At 39.9% G+C, this 20,049-nt stretch overlaps 2 pseudogenes; both read left to right on the top strand.

The window, feature by feature from the left end:
- The first annotated feature begins 12,035 nt into the window (after positions 1–12,035).
- On the top strand, positions 12,036–13,430 carry LOC135704949 (uncharacterized; annotated as a pseudogene).
- A 3,458-nt stretch (positions 13,431–16,888) lies between these two features.
- LOC135704947 (putative nuclease HARBI1) lies at positions 16,889–18,433 on the top strand (annotated as a pseudogene).
- The last annotated feature ends 1,616 nt before the right edge of the window (positions 18,434–20,049 follow it).

Here is a 20,049-nt window from a genome sequence, read left to right as displayed (position 1 = left end):
TACCCAACGGTTAAAAAGTTAGAGCAATTTCATAGTGTGGCAATTTCATCGTGGACACCCTTTAGGAATGACCTGATTCGTTTCTGATTTGGTCTCCATTCTAAACCAATTTTGAAAAGATTGGATTTAGCTCGGAAATTGTTGAATCACTGTAGAAAAAAATATATATATATCTTTAGTAGCATTACAGCAGGTTTGTACCGTATGCCTGATAATGTTTGCACCATCGTACACATAAGGTTCCCGTTTCACCTGTGCATACAATGCCTTGGTTTTCACTGCATGCACGTAACCTATAGCTCATACCGTAGTAGACTGTGTATAAAAGAAAATGATTTACTTAGTTAGACCGTTGCACCATGACGACGTGGCAGCGTATTCGTGATTTGTCCCACGCGCAAATGTCGCAAAAAGACATTTCAATCGCCGTGGGAGTGTCCCGGTGGACAAAAGGGTTTTAGACCGAGAAAAGAAAGGACAACTATCCGCGAAGGTGGCCACAGGTCGTCCGAGGTCAGCTCGGGTTCCGAGGGCTATCGCTGCCATCAAAAAGAAGATTTGGGTGAAACCTGAGTGGTGCGGAGAAACACGAAATGGTTGTCAAAAAGAATCCAACTGGTGCTGTCAAAAAGAATCCAACGATCTAGAGCTGCTAAAAGTGATACTTTTCTCATACAATCCCCGTCGACAGAGAAAGTATTGTGGTCAATGTTGAAAATATAGTCATTTCGGCATTTTTTTACTAATATTCTTCAACAAAAAACTTGCTGAAATACTCGGATGTAAACAATGTAACGAACGAACGAACCTGCACGAACTGCTCAAGGAAGAATGCAAACAAACTTTATAAGAGTCATATGGGTAGGTGCACTCCCAACACCATGTACACGTTATTTATGGAGCAAAGGGTGAACTTTCGACAGCATGTATATGCAAATTGTGAGCAGTGCATTAGTAAAACAATTTGTGATATCGGAAAATTTTCAAGTTGTTTCCTGCTGACTTGCAAAACAAAAACGGCTGTGTTCGCAGTACCCAAGGTGAAACCAGTGCGTTCAATAAGGAAAATGGCTAAGGAACACGGGATCAGTGACTTTACGGCACAGAAGATCGTAAAGGAAGATTGCGGGGCGAAGCATCCGCATCCGGGAGCTACGAGTCAAACGATGCAAGAAAATCTTGAACTTCCTTAAGCGAAAAAAATCCGGTAATCCTGTTCACCGACGAGAGCACACACTTCGAAAAAGACATGTAAATTTCGGTTCCCTGAGACCGACACATGTAAGCGGCCCTTTTGACATAAGAATCAGTTGAAAGAAACGAGAAAATCAATACAATCAAACGTTTTCTTCGTCGAGTTGCTTATGTTTCGGTTTGAGAACACGTAATTTTACATGACATATTTGTTTACGTTTCTTGATTTACATCCAATATGGATTACGTCTCGTGTAAAAGTAATTATTTCTTAGTGTGCATGTTTACCGTCGATCCCGTATCAAATTCCACACACTTAGAAAAATTCATGTAAATTTAGGTGCTCTGAGACTGACATATACGAGCGTCAATTTTGACACAAAATTAAGTCATATTGGACGCAAAATTCAGCTCAATCAAACCTACTTTAACACACCACTGCGTCCTAGCAAGAAGTACGGCCGACTTGTTTCGCGCTCCGTTAATTTGGAAGTTTTCTCGCTATTATCTGACGTAAATAATCAGTTTTTTCTCGCTTAGTGATTCCTGGCATAATTCCCGATGAATTTATCAAAAAGTGAGTTTTTTCTGAAAGAAAGTGTGTTTTCGGCATCATCGAAAATTGTTTTTGCGATTGGCAATACGCCAATCATTTTGCGCACCATCGGTGCGTGGTCACGCATACCTGCACACGGATCATTGGCATCGAGTGTCAGCATCTGCCTCCACATTTAAACCGCTCATCCATCATCGTGTGTTCAGCTGAGTGCCGAGCTTCATACAAGCACACACCAACGAAGACCGCCCGCACACGCGGATCGAAGATCATCCAAGCTGCGCGTCGCTCCGCTGCTGCTGTGTAAACGCTCGGTGGTAGTAGTATAGGATTATCAGATAAGTTTTTGTTCTTGTTTCTTTCTTTCTCCCATCACTTAAATTTTAAGTTTGTGTTTCTGTGTTAGTATTTTTTTTTCGTGTGTTGTGTCCGAGTAATTTTGATTATCGTTGCAGTGGTAGAGCGTTTTTCGCTCCCACTAGTACGGCAAAATGGACATTTTTTCGGAAGACGAAATGGACGTTTTGTCGGAAGATGACACCACTTTGCCACGCGATAGCAAGAAGGGTCGAAAACGTCTGTCATCCCAGAAATCAGATGATGTCATCCCTGGTTCGTCATCTCAGTCTGGTAATGGACAGGGACAGATAAGCCCCCAATCGCGAGCCTACCCAGAAGACTCGACTGGCCCATGGGTTGTTTACTTTCAGCCCAAAAAGAAACCTTTGAATGTAATGCAAATTACTAATGATCTGACGAAGCGGTTCTCGGCCGTGACCGAAATATCAAAGGTGAGGTACAATAAACTTCGCGTTGTCGTCTCTAACCTGAAACAAGCTAACGAGATTGCTGCCTCCCAGCTCTTTACACTCGAGTATAGAGTGTACATCCCAGCTCGTAATGTGGAGATCGAAGGTGTGGTGACCGAAGCGAGTCTGACCCCCGAGATCTTGGCGAAGCAAGCGGTTGGCCGTTTCAAGAACCCCTTGCTTCCCACGGTTGAGATACTGGAAGTCCAGAAGCTGAACTCAGTATCTTTCAGCGAATGTAAAAAGAGCTTTACCCCCACAGACTCGTTTCGGGTGACCTTTTCTGGTTCAGCCCTTCCTCACTACATCGAGTTGGGAAAACTTCGGCTACCTGTGCGTTTGTTTGTTCCTCGGGTCATGAACTGCCAAAACTGCAAACAGTTGGGACATACGGCCTCTCACTGTGGCAGCAAGGCACGCTGTTCCAAATGCGGGGAGAAGCACGAGGATGGCGCCTGCACAGTCACTGCACCAAAATGCGTGTACTGTAAGGGAACTCCTCATGGTCTCTCATCGTGCCCGGCGTACAAACAACGCGGGGAGAAACTAGAACGCTCTCTTAAGGAGCGTTCCAGGCAGTCTTTTGCAGCAATGCTAAAAACAGCCACACCATCAACCAACGACAAAAATCCCTTTGCTGTTTTGTCTGATGACGAGTCTGACTCTGACTTGGCTGAGTCAGTTTTCCGGAAGGTTCTGCACGGAAACGAAAACGCATCCGTTCGCGGAAAGTTGCAGATAAGGAACCCCAAATCAGCTTGCCCAAATCAAGGAGTGATGGAAAAAAGGAAGTTTCAACTCCACCTGGTTTCCGCAGAACTGACTATAACCAGAATTTTCCATCTCTCCCGGGGACAAATTAGGGACATGTAGGCCGACATTACCTACATTTCCCCTATCTTAAAAATCTGAATTTATTTTAAATAATAATCTGATTTTCGAAGTTTTAAAATCTTGATTTTGTTGTTATTCTTATCTCAAAGAATTTTCTTTCGAAAAATGATGTTAGTCTCTAATCTAGAAGAAATTTTCCAAGATCTCCAATTATGATTTTATTTTGAAGTCCGGGAGATTCAAAACTGGTCTATGATCTCGATACATTCGGTTGTTTGATATTTTTCTATATTGAAAAAAAAAAATGTGGTCGAATATTTTTCAGGCATTTTAATAGTATAATTCGAGATAGAGCTGGAATAAGGGCGTAGCTGTTAAAGCTTCCCTCTTCACCTTTAAAATAATAGTAAGCTTTGCCATAATAGGTTGTACTATTGGACGAAGTGAAAATGTATCCAACAGGAAAATAAAATAACAAATAGCCTGGACGCCTTTTGATTAAATGGCAGTTTCAGATTTTATATTTAACCGTAGTTAAAAAAAAAAAAACAAAAAAAAAATGCCACAGGCTCCCCTAGGCCCCCTTCAGCAAAATTCTCTAGCTACGATAATGTTTGCAAACCATTTTTACTGAGTCGTCTTCCGGCATTCTAATGACGTGCTCAGCCCACCGTACTCGCGAAATTTTTGCAATGTGTACTAATGTGAATAAATTTCCAGCCCGAACGTTTGTCTACGGCAGACCGAGAATCGATCCCAATTTACCTTACTTCTCCTCCGTGAATTCGGACTTGAGCATTTTTGTTAGAATTTCAATATTAAAAATGGTCAGAGCTCAGCAAAGGTGGATACATTATGTTTTAAATAAATAAACACTAGTGAATGTTTTTCCAACGTGATATTTTTTTATGAATTGATTTATTTGTACAGGCTCAATTGAATAAACTTTACAGAGCCAAGTTATCATTTTTGTTATACATACTTAATCCTAATCTTAAATCTAGAGCTACAGGGATTGAACCAATTACTCGCGGTCGTCTCGAGGTTAGTAGAGATTTACAATTTTTTGGATGGGGAGAGGCAGGAAGAGATTTCACTATTTCTAAAACATGAACTTATTTCTATTCAACTTGTTATCAGCTGTATAATTTTACAACTATTACAAAAACAAAAATTTAAAAAAAAAACGAACACACAAAATACAAACTAAATACAAAGTTAATCAAAATTACAATCTAAGGTTAATATTCTTCAGGAAAACATATATGAGTTTCATAAACTCCAGATCGCGTCTAGCCAAAACATCCCGAACTGGAACATTAGGTTGTCTACCTCGAGCCCGATGGGAATCGTACAGCTCAGAGCTGACTCCACGATGCTCAGCACAAAACCAAATGATGTGATCTGCGTCTTGGTAACCTTGTCCAACGTGATATGAAATGATGAATAATACTGTGAAATGATTTGTATCGACACTGCTTAGACAATATAAGTTAATCTTAAGACTTAAGTTGGTGATGTCCCACATACCCCTAGAACTTGTGAAATATACACATTGTTCAATGTATTTCTAATTTTAAGAATCACATCTCAATAAAAAAGAGCGTTCACTTTTACTACAGACGTTATACACCTAACCAGAAGTTTATCTAAAAAGTCAAAGCCAGCAACCACGCTGATTTATACATTGACAGTGACCTATTCCAGAATACACGACAGTTGGTGGTAGAGTGCAACGGTACCTGGACATAATGTGCCGTTCAAAGGGTGTAATTAAAAGTATTATGCTCCGCAGAGACACCTGCCTTGGCCGATAACAAGCCGCGAGTGAGATGCAGCAGCATAGAGGACTCCTATGCACGTTTGTTTGAAATGACAAAATTGAGTTAAGATGTGACGGGCGCTCATCGCACGTGTCATAAAAGTTAGTTTGCTTGTTTCGCCTCTTATCTGGAATGCACAACGCCGACTGTTAAACGCATCTCTCCCAGAAGTGTAGCAAAGGTTTTGGAAATGGGAGTCATTACAGAATCGAACATTAATGCAACGGAATTTGTGGAAAATTTAGCTTATAATATTAAAAGAGGCAAATGAAGGACAAGAATTAAACTTAAAACCTGACATGCCCTCCCTTTTCTCATGACCCTTCCCATGTACGCTATTGATAGTTTTAGACATTCGGAAGTAGGTCAGCCGGGAAGAAGTGGCATTAAATGCCTAATTAGGATAAGTACAACCCGTTTACATCTAAAGGCATTGTAAGTTGTAACATTTTTACGAACGGGAATGAATTAAGGGAAGGCGATCGGTGTCAAGAAATATAAAAACAATCTCAATCAATGGACATCGACATGAATCTAACGTGCAGCAATAGAAGAACAATGATTTCCGCGCCCATTTAAAAGAACCACCTGAACTTCGCTGGAACTATGTTTCAACGAGATTTATGACACGACTTCTCGCAACCAGGTTTTTAAATAAATTTGTTGACACACTATTTTCCGCTGATTATCGTCAGCACACACGCACAATGCTAAACGATTTACCTTAATCACATTCGAGAGGTTATCCGTTCCGAGCATCAGTGAGAGCTGTTTCGTTCGAATATACCGCAAAGCCATGTAAATTAACCACCCATGCAATGCTAGAGTGGTGGAATCTCGGCAGGATCCGCCCCCTTTAACGCCATGATAGCGGGTCTTTAGCGCAGGCAAGCGAGCTCAGTCAGTATAGGCTTCTGGCTTCTGGGACGCGTAGGAAAAACCACTCATATATGTCAAAAACGAAGCATATTATTGCCGCTAATAACAGTTTATCGGTGGGCTTCCGTGGCTTCTGATGCTAGCGTAGTCGTCATCTTCGTAGTTGATGTGGTTCTTGTTGCGCCACCGTTAAATCGTGAACCGCTAGGCAACAAGTAATATCTGTGGAATGCAAGGAAGTGATCGTAACATTATCATCGTTTAATTGAATGTCAAAATTTATAATCTTTACATGCACTGCCTTCACGGTGTCTTTGGTAGGATAACATTATAATAAAAAAATCAGTATCGCTGAAACACTCACCAAACGGTGCCTTAAGGGGAAGTTTACCGCTCCGAAAATAAAAATAAATAAATTGCGGCACGTTTTTATTTTCCTAAAAATATTGGGAAATATTATCAAAAATCCACGAAAATTAGTTTTTTCCTTAGATTGAGTATGAGCATGAGCATGATTGACCGCCCACGGTTACTACTCTGTTATTGCTAGACCAGCTGTAATTACACAGAGAACCAATAGACGATGCTTGGGACTAGCAATCATCCTCAATGTGTAAAAACTGGTGATCTCGAATTAGGCAATACCAGCGCCAGCCGCGCCTGAACACAGGTCAAGAAAAGAATGGGTAGGAATGTGTTGACGTGACACTCGCTTTGATGGAAGCCGAGGAGTCCTCTGCACTTCCACGAGGAATCACAGGGATGTTGGGTAAGAGGGTTGGGTTAGCAGCAGGGTTCGTTTTGGTAAACGATAAGCTGAATTGATGTCCTAACGATCGTATAACGCGAAGGAGCTTGGGATTGAACCCACGGTCTTCTGCTCAGTAAGCAAAAACGTCTGCCACTAGGCTGACGAGCTCCTTTTTAATCATTGACGAATCTTGAATGTGGATGGGCTTGAGATTAGACTCATGATGTTCTGCTCAATAAGCAACTTAGACCTTCATTTAGATCCACTTTCACGCGACGTTCAATGTTTCGATTTTCTCTTTACGCATGGTTCAGACAATCATAACAAGCTATGACCGACGTGACGATTGTTTAAGACCTGGTTAAACAAGCTAAAGGGTGATACGGTAAAAATTTGGTCAATATCAACTTGACGTATTTCTTTCAATTTTGCATTTAAAAAACCTGAACACCCCTCATTTTGAAGGTGTGTGTGTGTAGAATGTTGCTCCTATTTTGATTTTGGAATTCACTCTTCAGTTGTCAAAATGCCGTCCAAGCAAGAAGAGCAGCGTATCAAAATTTTGCTCGCGCATCGCGAAAATCCGAGCTACTCGCACGCAAAGTTGGCAAAATCGCTAAAAGTTGCCAAATCAACCGTTACAAATGTAATTAAAGTGTTTGGGGAACGTTTGTCGACAGCCAGGAAGTCTGGATCGGGGGGAAATCGAAAACCGGAAGCCGCTGAGACGACAAAGAGAGTTGCCGGTAGTTTCAAGCGAAACCCTAACCTCTCTCTCCGAGATGCCGCAAATAAGCTGGGTGTATCGTCTACAACCGTGCATCGAGCCAAAAAACGAGCCGGACTATCGATTTACAAGAAGGTAGTGACTCCAAATCGCGATGATAAACAAAATACGACGGCCAAAGCGCGATCTCGGAGGCTGTACACGACGATGCTGACGAAGTTTGACTGCGTGGTAATGGACGACGAAACCTACGTCAAAGCCGACTACAAGCAGCTTCCGGGACAGGAGTTTTATACGGCAAAAGGAAGGGGAAAGGTAGCAGATGTTTTCAAGCACATGAAACTGTCAAAGTTCACAAAGAAATATCTGGTTTGGCAAGCCATCTGTACCTGTGGCTTGAAAAGCAGCATTTTCATAGCTTCCGGGACTGTCAACCAAGAAATTTACGTGAAAGAGTGTTTGAATAAACGTCTGCTGCCTTTCCTGAAGAAACACGGTTGTTCCGTACTGTTTTGGCCGGATTTGGCATCTTGCCATTACGGTAAAAAGGCCATGGAGTGGTACGCCGCCAACAACGTGCAGGTGGTTCCCAAGGACAAGAACCCTCCCAACACGCCAGAGCTCCGCCCAATTGAGAAATACTGGGCTATTGTCAAGCGGAACCTAAAGAAGACCAAAAAAACTGCTAAGGGCGAGCAGCAGTTCAAGGCAAACTGGCTTTCTGCGGCGAAGAAGGTGGACAAGGTGGCTGTACAAAATCTGATGGCAGGGGTCAAGCGTAAGGCCCGGCAATTCGGATTTGGAAAAGCGGAAGCCTAACTGAATATTTTTCCTGAATTTTATACTAATTGAACTTGAAAAAGAAATTTAATTTGATTTTTTAAATAAACGATTTCACCGATTTACACGCGTTTTCCCTTGACCAAATTTTGACCGTATCACCCTTTATTCAAATGAAATTAGGTTCTCGAATTTCACTTGGAATGTAATGCACAACAGAAATACGCGATAATTCATATTTTCAGCGGTTGATGTTTAATTTTAAGTATACTAACGGTACTGCCTACGGCTACGACGGCGATTACGACAGCGACTACGACGGCGCCTACGACAACGACAACAGCGAATTTGTAACTTACCATTTGTCTAGGATAAACACCTTTGCCCGGCACCTCCACTGGTTCTTCATGTCCGCTATCTGTCACTGTTTGCAAAATATCTAATAGCAAGTACCTTTGTTGTAATACTTCCTGTATTACCATGGTGATCTGGGAGGAGTTCGCATCTAGTGCTTTCCCCAGGAACCGTGCACGGCCAACAGCTACCGCCCGTCCAGTCTTGGGCGTATCCAGCGAGACATCCTTCAGCTTACTCACCATGTCCGTCACTCGATGCAAATCGCAGGCACACTTACGCTAGTTACAAAAAAAACACACCCGTGCAAAGAAACGGATCCAATAAACGTCATTCTTGCGAATGCACACCCGTCGTCGTCGAACGGCACAAAAAAAGGAATCGGTGGGCAATTTTGTGATACGGATTTCCAAAATCAAACAGGAATGCACGAATTTCACCACACTCAACTGCGAAACACGTTCAGAATCACTTATGGTAAACTTTCGTACGAAAACACTATTTTTTTTTTCAAAAATAGTTGCGCGTGAACCAACATCATAACCGCGCAAATGAACTTAAATTTAAATTATCACTCACGATGCCACAAATTTCTGGATCGGGAGAAAAAATCAAACGCAGATAGCGTCAAATCTTCTGTTGCTTGCAAACATGATGAATAAAAAAAAAATCTGTTTTTTCTTAGATTCCTGAAAAAAATTAAATGTTAATTTTTTTTTCTCATCATGTAAAAAAAATTGTACCCTCAGCAAAGCCAAAAGGTCGATGTTTTGTGGTTTTTTTTGGGTCCAACTTTATGTTATGATGACTTTTAAAAAATGTTTTCGCACGTGAATTTTCTTTGAAAAATTTGAAAAAAATAAATTTGTTTTTTGATTTTTGATATCTTTTTCCAATATTTTCGAAAAAATCAAAACGTATTTTTTTTTTTTGAAGGGGAGAACTTCCCCGTAAGTGTCTCTCTTTCGTTAGAGGTTAGTTTCAAAATGATTTATCGAGGGTAATTTTTCCAAACATATTTTGGGCTTCATGAGAGTTTATTTTTGGACATTATTTTTACTGAAAGATACAAAAAAATCCTCAATCTTGACCCCCTGATAGTACATTTTCATACCAGTCTTATATGAAAAGGGTGACCTAAAGCATTCGATTGAAAGTTTCAGCTATACTGTATATTTTTATTTATTTATTCCTTCCGAAGACACCGTGCCTTACATTATGTGGATTCAGATGGCCAATAAGAAGAAGACTTACTTTCTCCATATCAAATACTGATACCTACGCTAACTGAGATATAGCTGTATAATTTGATGACTAACAGAAAATGCAAGTTATCAAAAAACTGAAATATGAATAAAAAGCATATTTTTCAACTAGTACTTTCCGTATCGTATTCAGTTCCTTATAAATATTTCAGTAAACCGTTATTTAGCTTGAAACCTCCGTTTTTCAATGTTGAGAATGAAATAATACACCAGGCATATACATTGGTGGCCATTGAAATAGGACAATAGGCCGATTTCCATACAAACTAGTCAACTTTAGTATGTTGCAACTATGTTTTGTTATGATCAATTGAGCTGAAATTTTGACACAGAACTACAAATATGCTGAATTTTGCGTGTACGTAATATCAAATTATTGGAAGCGCTTGCCGGAAATCGACTGGTTGAAAATGGCCAATAAAATAGCACATTTATAATTCGAAGTTTCCGAAAAGTTATAGTTTTAAAATGTTCAACCATATTGCCAATAAACGACGGCGTGCTTAAGAAAGTTCTTTGCGATATGGTTAAAAATTTCCGAAATAATAGACTTCGGACATTTCGAATTATAAATGTGCTATTTTATTGGCCACTTTCAACCAGCCCGTCAATTTCTGGCAAGCGTTTCCAATAATTTGATAGGGGAAACTGATGGCCCCTAATTTTGGCCCATACATAAATTCAGCAATCGACTAAATTTTCAATAGCGACCAAAACATCGATTAGTACCATCCCAATGACGCGTTCATTTAGATAAAATTGATAAATAGCAGATTTTTAGCGATGGGCCCAAACCTGGATCCATAGGCCAACATTAGAGCCATTTCCCCTATTACGTACACGCAAAATTCAGCATATTTGTAGTTCTGTGTCAACATTTCAGCTCAATTGATCATCACAAAACATAGCTGCAACATGACGAATTTGGCTAGTTTGTATGAACATCGGCCTATTGACCTATTTTAATGGCCACCACTGTATACTTGATGTGAGGATCGTGGCAGGCCGCGGTGAAAGTTTGACGTGTTTTGTTTTTGCAGCCGTATTTTTAGAATAAAGTTTATTATGATTTTATGCAATTTTCAAACGCGAGTGACGACTTTTCACTCAAACTTGACATATGAGAATTTTGTCCCCCTCAAATTTCAATCTGTCAAAAATAAGTCTGCTCCACACGGTGTTTCGTGAAAACCCATTTATGGGTAATAAAATACCCATTATCAAACCATGTATGCAGCTGTCAAAAAATGGGGAAATTTTGAAATCATAAAATGGGTGAAAAAATACCCATTTAAAGAATCAGTTCACGAATGCATAATGGGTATATTTTTTACCCACTAATGGGTGAAAAAACACTTGGAAATTTTATCGTATCATTCCGTCACCGACCATTGGGAATGCAATCAGTTTCTGCCCGCTTTTATTTTTAGCAATAATGGACGATCTCCGGAAAAGGTTAGATTCCGAAACATTGGAGAGGCTTACGGATAAGTCCATACAGTTTTATCCAATATGATTTTATACCTTCTCGTGTAATATTTTTTTTTCGCTACACATGCATTTATTTTCAATGTAAATATTAGTAAGTTTTTTATACCAGCATCCTCCATTTGAAGAAATGGGTATTTTTTTAACCCATTTTACGAAAAACACAATTCAAGAAGATGGGTAAAAAAACACCCATTTATTGACAGATCTCCTATTGACCCATTAATGAGTAAACCATAGTTTACCCATTAAATGAGGAGGGGCACTTTTAGCTGAAATGGGTGTTTTTATACCCATTAATGGGTTTTCGCGAAACAGCGTGCAGAGGAGACTTATTTTTGACATATGGGAAATTTTATAGCTTCTGTTGTTGTCTGTGTTGGTTGCTGGCAAAGATCGCGCGCTATTTTCGATTTCGGTCGGTGAATATTCTAGCATATTCCGTGGATTTTATCACCAATCCAAGCACCAATCACCTTTTTGTCTACGATGGAGGGTAACTCAAGAAGCAGAAAAAGTAAGTAAACCTAACAAATAACGAAATCTTGTTATTTATTCTGAATTTTTACATTGCAATGTCTGATGAGCAGGTGAGACGCTTGATTGCCGCCCGGGTGGAGTGTAATCATTTTTTCCCCACCAAATTTTTCGACAGGAAAGCAGCGTGGGCGTAAATTATTCTTTCAAATTCAAAATAATTATTTCACTGCTGCAGTCACGGCAATAATAGGCATCAGTTTCGTGACACACAATCTCTGAAAAAGGAAAGGCCAAACTTCCGGATGGTAGCCAGGAGTAATCTTATTCACTCTTGCGCTTGTGTTAATTTAAGGGCTGCGGAGTCGGAGGCAGTTTTTGTAGGATCTGGCCTTTAGTCACTGAAAGTGGTGTTTTTACCGGTGGAATAAAATAAATTTATCTGTTTTTGACACCAGATACTACGGAAAGGCCTCCGACGCTCCGACTCTGAGTCGACTCCGCAGTTCTTATTAGTTTGTAGGTAAAAGTTTCCACTGTTTTGTTGCTGTACAATAAAATTACAACGAAATTCATGGTTCACAACAATAACAATCATGGTATTTGGGAAATTTACAGGTTGTTAAGCATTCTTAGATTTTCTCAGAGGATTTTTCGGGTATTTTTCCAGGGATTGCGTCTCCAATATTTCAGAATCCATTCCGGAATTATTTTGGATATTCTAAAGCAATATGAGGTTCTTCTTTGAATCTTTAATGGAATTTGATTTTGAGAATTGCCATTTATTTCACTTTTAAATGATCAGTTATGTGTATTACTTTCCTCTTTTATGGCTAAAACTTGGACTCTCATTATTTTTTTTTAATTTTCTTACAGCACAATAAAAGAAAAAGCAGGACTGGGAGAATTCACCGTCCAGCAGATTAAAACCAAGTGGGCCAACTTGACAACAAAATACAAGGTATGTGAGGAATGCTTTGAATAATAATGAAAATGTTGACAATTTCCATTTTCAGGTACTCGGGGAACAAACCCCAGACGATTGGGAACACTTCAACTAACTTCATGATTTTATGGCAACGCAATTAACCCGCTGTTAGTGGTAAACAGTTGCGGGATTGTGGTGCAAAATTCTCACAATATACCCAATGAAGCTGGAGGTACCCATCATGACGAAATGTATGAAGCTGGGCCATCATGGTCAGATCCCGATGTTAATTTTTCTAGCGCTGAGTCAGGGCCAATAATATCCAGCCCGGAAGCAGGACCTTCGAGCCCCCCCTGATGCTTTTGCAGTGCAAGCTGGAGGAGGAAACAGGCGAAGAAAACGATTTTCTCAGCAAGATATGTTCGAGCATTTTGTTCGAGAACCGAAAAGGAAGAAGAAAGAAGGGAAACAGTTTTTAAGTATGATAAAATGCGTTGCAAAATCCCAAAACATCGATGTTCTGAACTTCAGTTCAAGTTCTTCAGAATCTGAAATGGATTTTTAAACGTAAATTGTGTTTATATCTAAAATGTTAATAAATGCATTTTAACCTAACCAATAGTATGAGAAGTTTTAGAGATTAACAAAAGATCTGGTAGATAGAGCATCTAAAATAATGTTAATTTTCTTAAAACGAGGATGCATTTGGTTTTGTTAGTATGGCAGCAACAATATGTAGTTTTCAGAGTCATAAGGGCTTAATTGCAATGATCGATTCTCTTTGAATTACAGCAGTGAAGTTAAATAAATTCCCAAAATTGTATCAATTTAATACTATTTAGACCTAGGTTGTATTTGTTAACAAGAGCAACAGCAAACGCACCGAGGAATGGTAATCCAGCCGAGTTGTTAACAAAATAGAAATTCGATGAAGATAATCGATCATTGCAGGTAGGCCTTTATGATTCTGAGCGCTAGATATATACACATGCTGTTGCTTTTCCTAGCCAATACAATCTTCAATGTCACTGTAGTAGAAAACATCGGAAAATTAGTTCATCTTTCTACAGTGGACTCCCGGTAATCTGACCGTTCTCAATCTGAACACCTTTTAGGTTGAACCCTACTTATCTGCACACCGTGCCAACTAAAAATTGCTCAAACGTCATTTAGGACATAAAATAGAGTAAAGCGAAATGGAACGAAGTGTCGTTCAGATTAATTCATAGAGAAGATCGATGAACAGAACCAAATATATATAGTTCAAGACAGTGCTGTAAAAAACAAAACAACCAGCTAGCAAAAAGCAAAAGGAAACACCAGCATCCAGCTGAGTTATTAACAAAGAAGAAAACCAATGAAAATAATCGATAATTGTAGCTAAGCCCTTATGACTCTGAATACCAGATTTATATTAAGTTTGGTCATAAAAATACCCTAATAAAAATAATCATAAAAGACGACGTGTTCGGAGTACAGTTTGTTCATGGTATTTGTTTATTAGGGTAATGTAATGTATTTTATGGTTACTTTAATGTAATCCTGAAGTTATTTTGAGTCGGTAATGTATGCAATGCATTCAGTTAATTTGGTTCAGCAGCTGTTGTAAAAGAGTCTGACGGAAGGCGATCCCCTCTCCAGTGTCTCTTCCAGGTGGTTTACCACTCTCGTTCCGTTCTGTTCTATTGTGAGCAGCTTGCTCCGTCTCTTCAATAATAGGTTCAGCTTCCATTACGTCGTTTTCGTCGACACATATATTGTGGAGTATGTAACAAGCCACAATGACCTTGACCGAGAACTTCACCTTCACTTCACCGTGAACGAAAAGTCTTTACTTCACTTCGTATTCACCGTGAAGTGACACTCGTAATAAGGCCCAATAAATGTTATTTGTCAACTGCAGCAGGCTGCAATGAAAATGGTTAACGTCAACTCACCGTTCCACATCGGCGAGCCATGGTCACTTTCAATTGGAACCTATAGACCACTGCACGTGAAAGCTAACCTCAATTTACTTGTACTTTTATTCGCCATTCTTCACGTGAGTGAAAGAGATGTGCAGTAACGAACAAGAGCAAAACAAACCCAGCAGAAATGTCAAATTTTATTGTGAAGAGTGAGTGCGTGGAAATGTAGTTTTGGTTTCGCGCAGTGGTTTATTGGAACTGGTCTGTTACGGATCTCATTCTTCGATTACTTCTGTAGCTCCTTCAACTATCTAAATCAACGCAGACGTCTGAGCAATTCATGGTGATCAACATCCTCTTACACTGCGCCTTTTCCTGTGGTTGCCGTAGAAAATATTTGTCCTTTTTCGGTCATATTTGCAGACAATGTCAGTAAGTATTGTCATTATAAACAGGTGGTTTCTAGCTTCGAATTTCTGACCCATCGATCATATTTTGAGGTATGTAAATCGAGTTACTCGGTACATTGAAACAACTCTGAGTAGCATCTCTTGAAGATAAATTGGTGGCCCTGAAAAGAGCCGTTTCTGTAGCTTCAATCAGCTATTCAACCGGTTCTGATGTTGTAGGTGAGCTGAAGGTAACAAACAGTTTGTTACCAAGTACATACCCGAATGCGATTATATAAATAATACGGCACTGGACATCGAACGAAACATTAGATGCCAACGACACCACCAAATGGGAGGAGCTTCGGTCAGCTACTGTATGGACAAAAGCAACAATTCCGGGCATATCAGCTGAAGTTCGTCATGTGAGGAGGAGATCTTCAAGTACACACAAAGAACAAAAATTGTTGCTATAAAAATAATGCATGATCAAATTAAAAGTTTCCCAAATTTCGTAGTTTTAACTATGAACATTTTCAAAATAAAACATATTTTTTTGGTTTAAAAGTGTTTCTTTCACTTTCAGCTTGTAATTTTAAAAGTGTATTTTTTAGAATAAAAGTCGAAAAACTGTCAAAAACCTCTTCATTGCAAAGTTTTTGACAGTACTGGACCACCGTTTCCCGCCAAATTGGACATGTGAAAAAAAAAAAACGAAACCAGCAGCTAACATGAGCAGCAGCAGTTTCTTCAAGTTTCCCACATTTTCATCCGCCGGCGCACTTGTTTCATTTCTGACGCTATCGGTTGGAAGGATCGGAAGGATATTCCAGGTACGGGATTTGGAGGTAGGTTGATGAAATTTTCGAATACTTTCGATCTTGTTTCCGATGTTACTAATTTATGTGTTTTGAGCAGTCTTGCCGGAAAGGAAGGCTACTCCCACCATCACCATCACCAACTGTATCATTTGCGTAAAATGCTTCCCATGATTCCACAATGCAGTGCCCTTTCAGTCATTATCAAAAATGTCGAAATATATAAATAAGCGAAAATATATTAAATAAAATATTTCTATTGTTATTTTTTTTTTCAAAGCATATAGCAGTCAAATTAAAAATAATTCATATTTGAGATGAAAACATACATCGTTGCGATAAAAATGCCCATCTTTTAAATTAAGTCCTTTCGTGAGTCTATTTAAAAAACATGGGTTTTTATATTGACAGTTCTACAATTCGATTTGAAAGTTTATACTTTTAAAAGTAAAAAACGAGTTACTTTTGAATTGAAAGTTGGCTGACTTTTGTTTTGAATGCTAAAGACTTTCTACCAAAAAGAACCAACGCAAACTTTTAATTATACCAATGGTTTTTTCAATTTAATTAACGATAATTTTTTGTGTGTACCTGCTGGATATAAAAAATGCGAAAATCAACGGCGCCGGTGGTGTAGTGGTAAGCGTGATTACCTCTCACATCTCTGATCACGCCTTCCTTCGGATGGGAAGTAAAGCCGTTGGTCCCCGGTTCATGAGTTGATGGGTCGATAGGTAGGGTCCAGGTGTGGGAGCTGCCTTCCTGGCACGTCGGTAGCATTGGTGCTCAGCACGGAAAACAAGATCGACGGAAAAAAACAAACCAAAAGAAAAAATCAACCCAGTGCAGCTCTCCACATCGGTTCCTCCCATGATCATGCAAGCAGCATCCTTGAGATTTTTTACGGAAGGTAACGTAGGTAACGATCGTTTTATCGGATTGGCTCAACCAACGATGTCAAAAGTGCTGCAAATAGTTTTGGACATAATCGAAACTGAAGTCTGTCCAGCCGTAATCCAGTTTCCAACCGAGGAAGGAGAAAAGAACTCGATCAAACTGGGTTTCTACGCAAAAACGGGATTTCCGGGAGTAATCGGATGCGTAAATGGAACCCACATAAGCATCATCCCTCCGGCACACGCTAAACACTTGTACTACAACCGTAAAGGCTTTTACAGCCTAAATGTTATGTTGGTAAAGTTGATAAGGTAAGAGGTTTTCTCTTTTATTTTACTCATGCAAATTTATTACAATTATAGGTTTGTGATCATAATTTAATGATTCGATATCTTGATGCCAATCACCCGGGCGCCTCCCACAACTCTTTTGTGTGGAACGGCAGTTCGCTGAATCAATTATTAACACAAAGATACGACAACGGGGAGAGGAACTCCTGGTTACTCGGTAAGAATAAAGTTATTGAACGTATTGAAATGCAGTCAATATTCCTTCTTAAAGCATTACCAGTATAACAGTGATACTGTATGGCGTGTCGAGCAAACTTCCAACTCGAAAATAGCCTGAATCTGACAATCTGAACTGCCACCTCCAACATGGTATGGATTTGTCGCTTCCTATTTCCTGACTGAGTTATTGGGGGACCAAAGTCAAGAATTCAGTACGGTTATTAACCTTTACGTTTCCGACCCTCGACTCCCCTAATTCAAATTTTTACCATTTCATCACATTACATTCATTTTTTTCGAAATAACTTCCAAAAGATCACAATTTGGTACAAGTTTCATATCAGAAGGTGGTTCGTGCCGAGTCCGGGTAGAGCTGGTCATTTCGGAACACCCGGAACAGGTTCCAGCAGGGCCTCTTTCAAGACAATTCATTTTTATCACCAAAATACAGGCCAAAATATGCCGTGCGACATATCAAACTACATGATATTCAAAGAGCAAGCCAGCAGACATAGACTGAACACCGTACAAACTTATGTGGCCTCTCCGGAACATCTAGAACAGATTCCGTCAGGGCCTCTTTGGGGCAATTTTTTATCATCAAAATATAACATGCGACATATCAAACTTCATGATCATGATGATATGATCAGATCATATGGGAAATCCGTTTTCAACGGAATACACAATCGGGGTGAATATCACGTTTTTTAACCATTACAGGAGATGCCGGTTACCCTTTGACACAATTTCTTATCACTCCATTTCGCACGGTGACAAAAACTACTGGACGGCAGACGAGGTTCAACGAAATACATTCCACAACTCGGATCAACGAGGAGCAAGACAGCTGTATTACAAGCTTGAAAAAGCTACGCAGATAATTAACGATTGTGTTGCCCTGCATAATCTCCGCATGAAGCACAAAATGGCTTACGACGAACCGGAATTACCCGACGGAGAAGGAGATGCAGAGTTGCGTGGTGTTGAGGACAATCAAGCTGATGCAATTAGATTCAGGGAAGAAATCATGCGCAATATTTTGTGAAAAGCGAAGTTCTTTTATGTATCGTTGCAATAAAAAATATAAAACTTCAACTTTAAATAATTTATTCAGAACAATGGAAATTGTTTCCAACTTACATGAAAAGTTAACCTTTTCATTCTAGACTTCTGTCTCTTCAAAACAATGACGTTATTTAAATTATTGATGAGGAATGAAAAAGAATAGTGATGAATTACTCGTCACTATCGTCCAGGTCCGTCTCTCCGTGATCATCTTGCGCATCAGTACTACCAGCTGTTGTCCATCCCATCTCAAAATCAAGCTTCTGCTTCTTGTATTGAAGCAGCTGCAATTGATATTCCAATTGCTGACTTTGTTGTTTCTGCTTTTCCAGCAGCATTTCCTTTTTGAAGCGGAATTTTTCCTCTTCCAGATGGAAACGCTTGGTTTCAATCGCCAGCCGCTTTTCGTGAAGCGCGTATGATTTACGCGAATATCGGGCACAATCCGATACATGTCGGTTCATCTTACTGAGATCATCAGTCTGCTTCTCGAAGAGGACTTGACGGTAATTTCGCTTGGTCGCTCGTCCACGGCCAGGCACTGCTGGTTGACCTCCTTCAGTTTCATCCGCACGGGCTGCATCATCATGCATAGGTTCCTTTTCCGTGACTCTCGGTTCCTCGACGCAGGGGACTGTTGCTTGGTGTTCTTCAGTTGCGGCTGCCCTAAACGAGGATTGCGTTCCAAAAACAGAACAGAATTCACGAAAGGAGGATGTTGATTATGCTAGCAAATTTTTCAGTAGATTACCATTTTACCATTGTGATTGACCGCTGTTTCCAATGAAAGGAGGCGAATGATGGTTTCTTCCAGATCGTTGAACGACTTCAGAGTATTTGGCCCACCTCCAGTGGCCCTCAACTCTTTCTTGTTATGCTGCAGCTTGTGCTTTATCTGCAGCTTTTTGTCGGTCCAAAGCAGAAAGCAGAGAGGTTTTGCATAGGAAGTATTTCTTGTCGTTTGAAACACACGATTCAACTTACCTTTTGCCAGGCTGCAACAGAATGAGTGGGAGGACCCAAACTGTTCAGTGAATCCGTAAGCGTCCACCATAAGGAAGTAACCGATTCCCGTGAACTTGTCACCTTATTTCCTTTCGCAATGTCGGGATTTTCCTCCATAAAGGCCACAATGCAAGCGAATTGTCGCGTGTTTGTCTTTTTCTTCCTAAAATGTATAAAAAGATTCAAAACATTAATGAAATAAATAAAAATATTCAAAACTTGAACTTACTCCATCTTGCGTGACTGCTTTTCACCTTTGAAAACTATGGTGAAAAAAATCCACGGGAAGCGTCACTTTTTTCACCGAAATCTCGGTGACGTGGTAATCATAATAACACCGAGTTCATCCAAGTTGTCACTTCGGATGAACTCTTTCACATTCTGTCGCTAGGGTGACTCCCGTAATAGGGTTGTGTTCACTTCACTTTGTTTTCACCGTGAAGTGACACCCATAATAAGGGCCAGATCGAACGCTTATCTTCGACGTTCCCATCCATAAATTACTCCTACTTAAATTTGATATAACCCCCCTGGAGGTGATCCGGTAATCCATTCACTACGGTACTTTTTCTACTACTAGCCTCACCACTA

Source organism: Ochlerotatus camptorhynchus, unplaced genomic scaffold (genome assembly GCF_037179485.1).
Source record: "Ochlerotatus camptorhynchus isolate MF236.1 unplaced genomic scaffold, CSIRO-AGI_Acam_v1.1 ptg000251l, whole genome shotgun sequence".
Classification (NCBI taxonomy): Eukaryota; Metazoa; Arthropoda; class Insecta; order Diptera; family Culicidae; genus Ochlerotatus; species Ochlerotatus camptorhynchus.
Note: the sequence above shows the minus strand (reverse complement) of the source record. Positions and strands in the feature narration are given on the sequence as shown.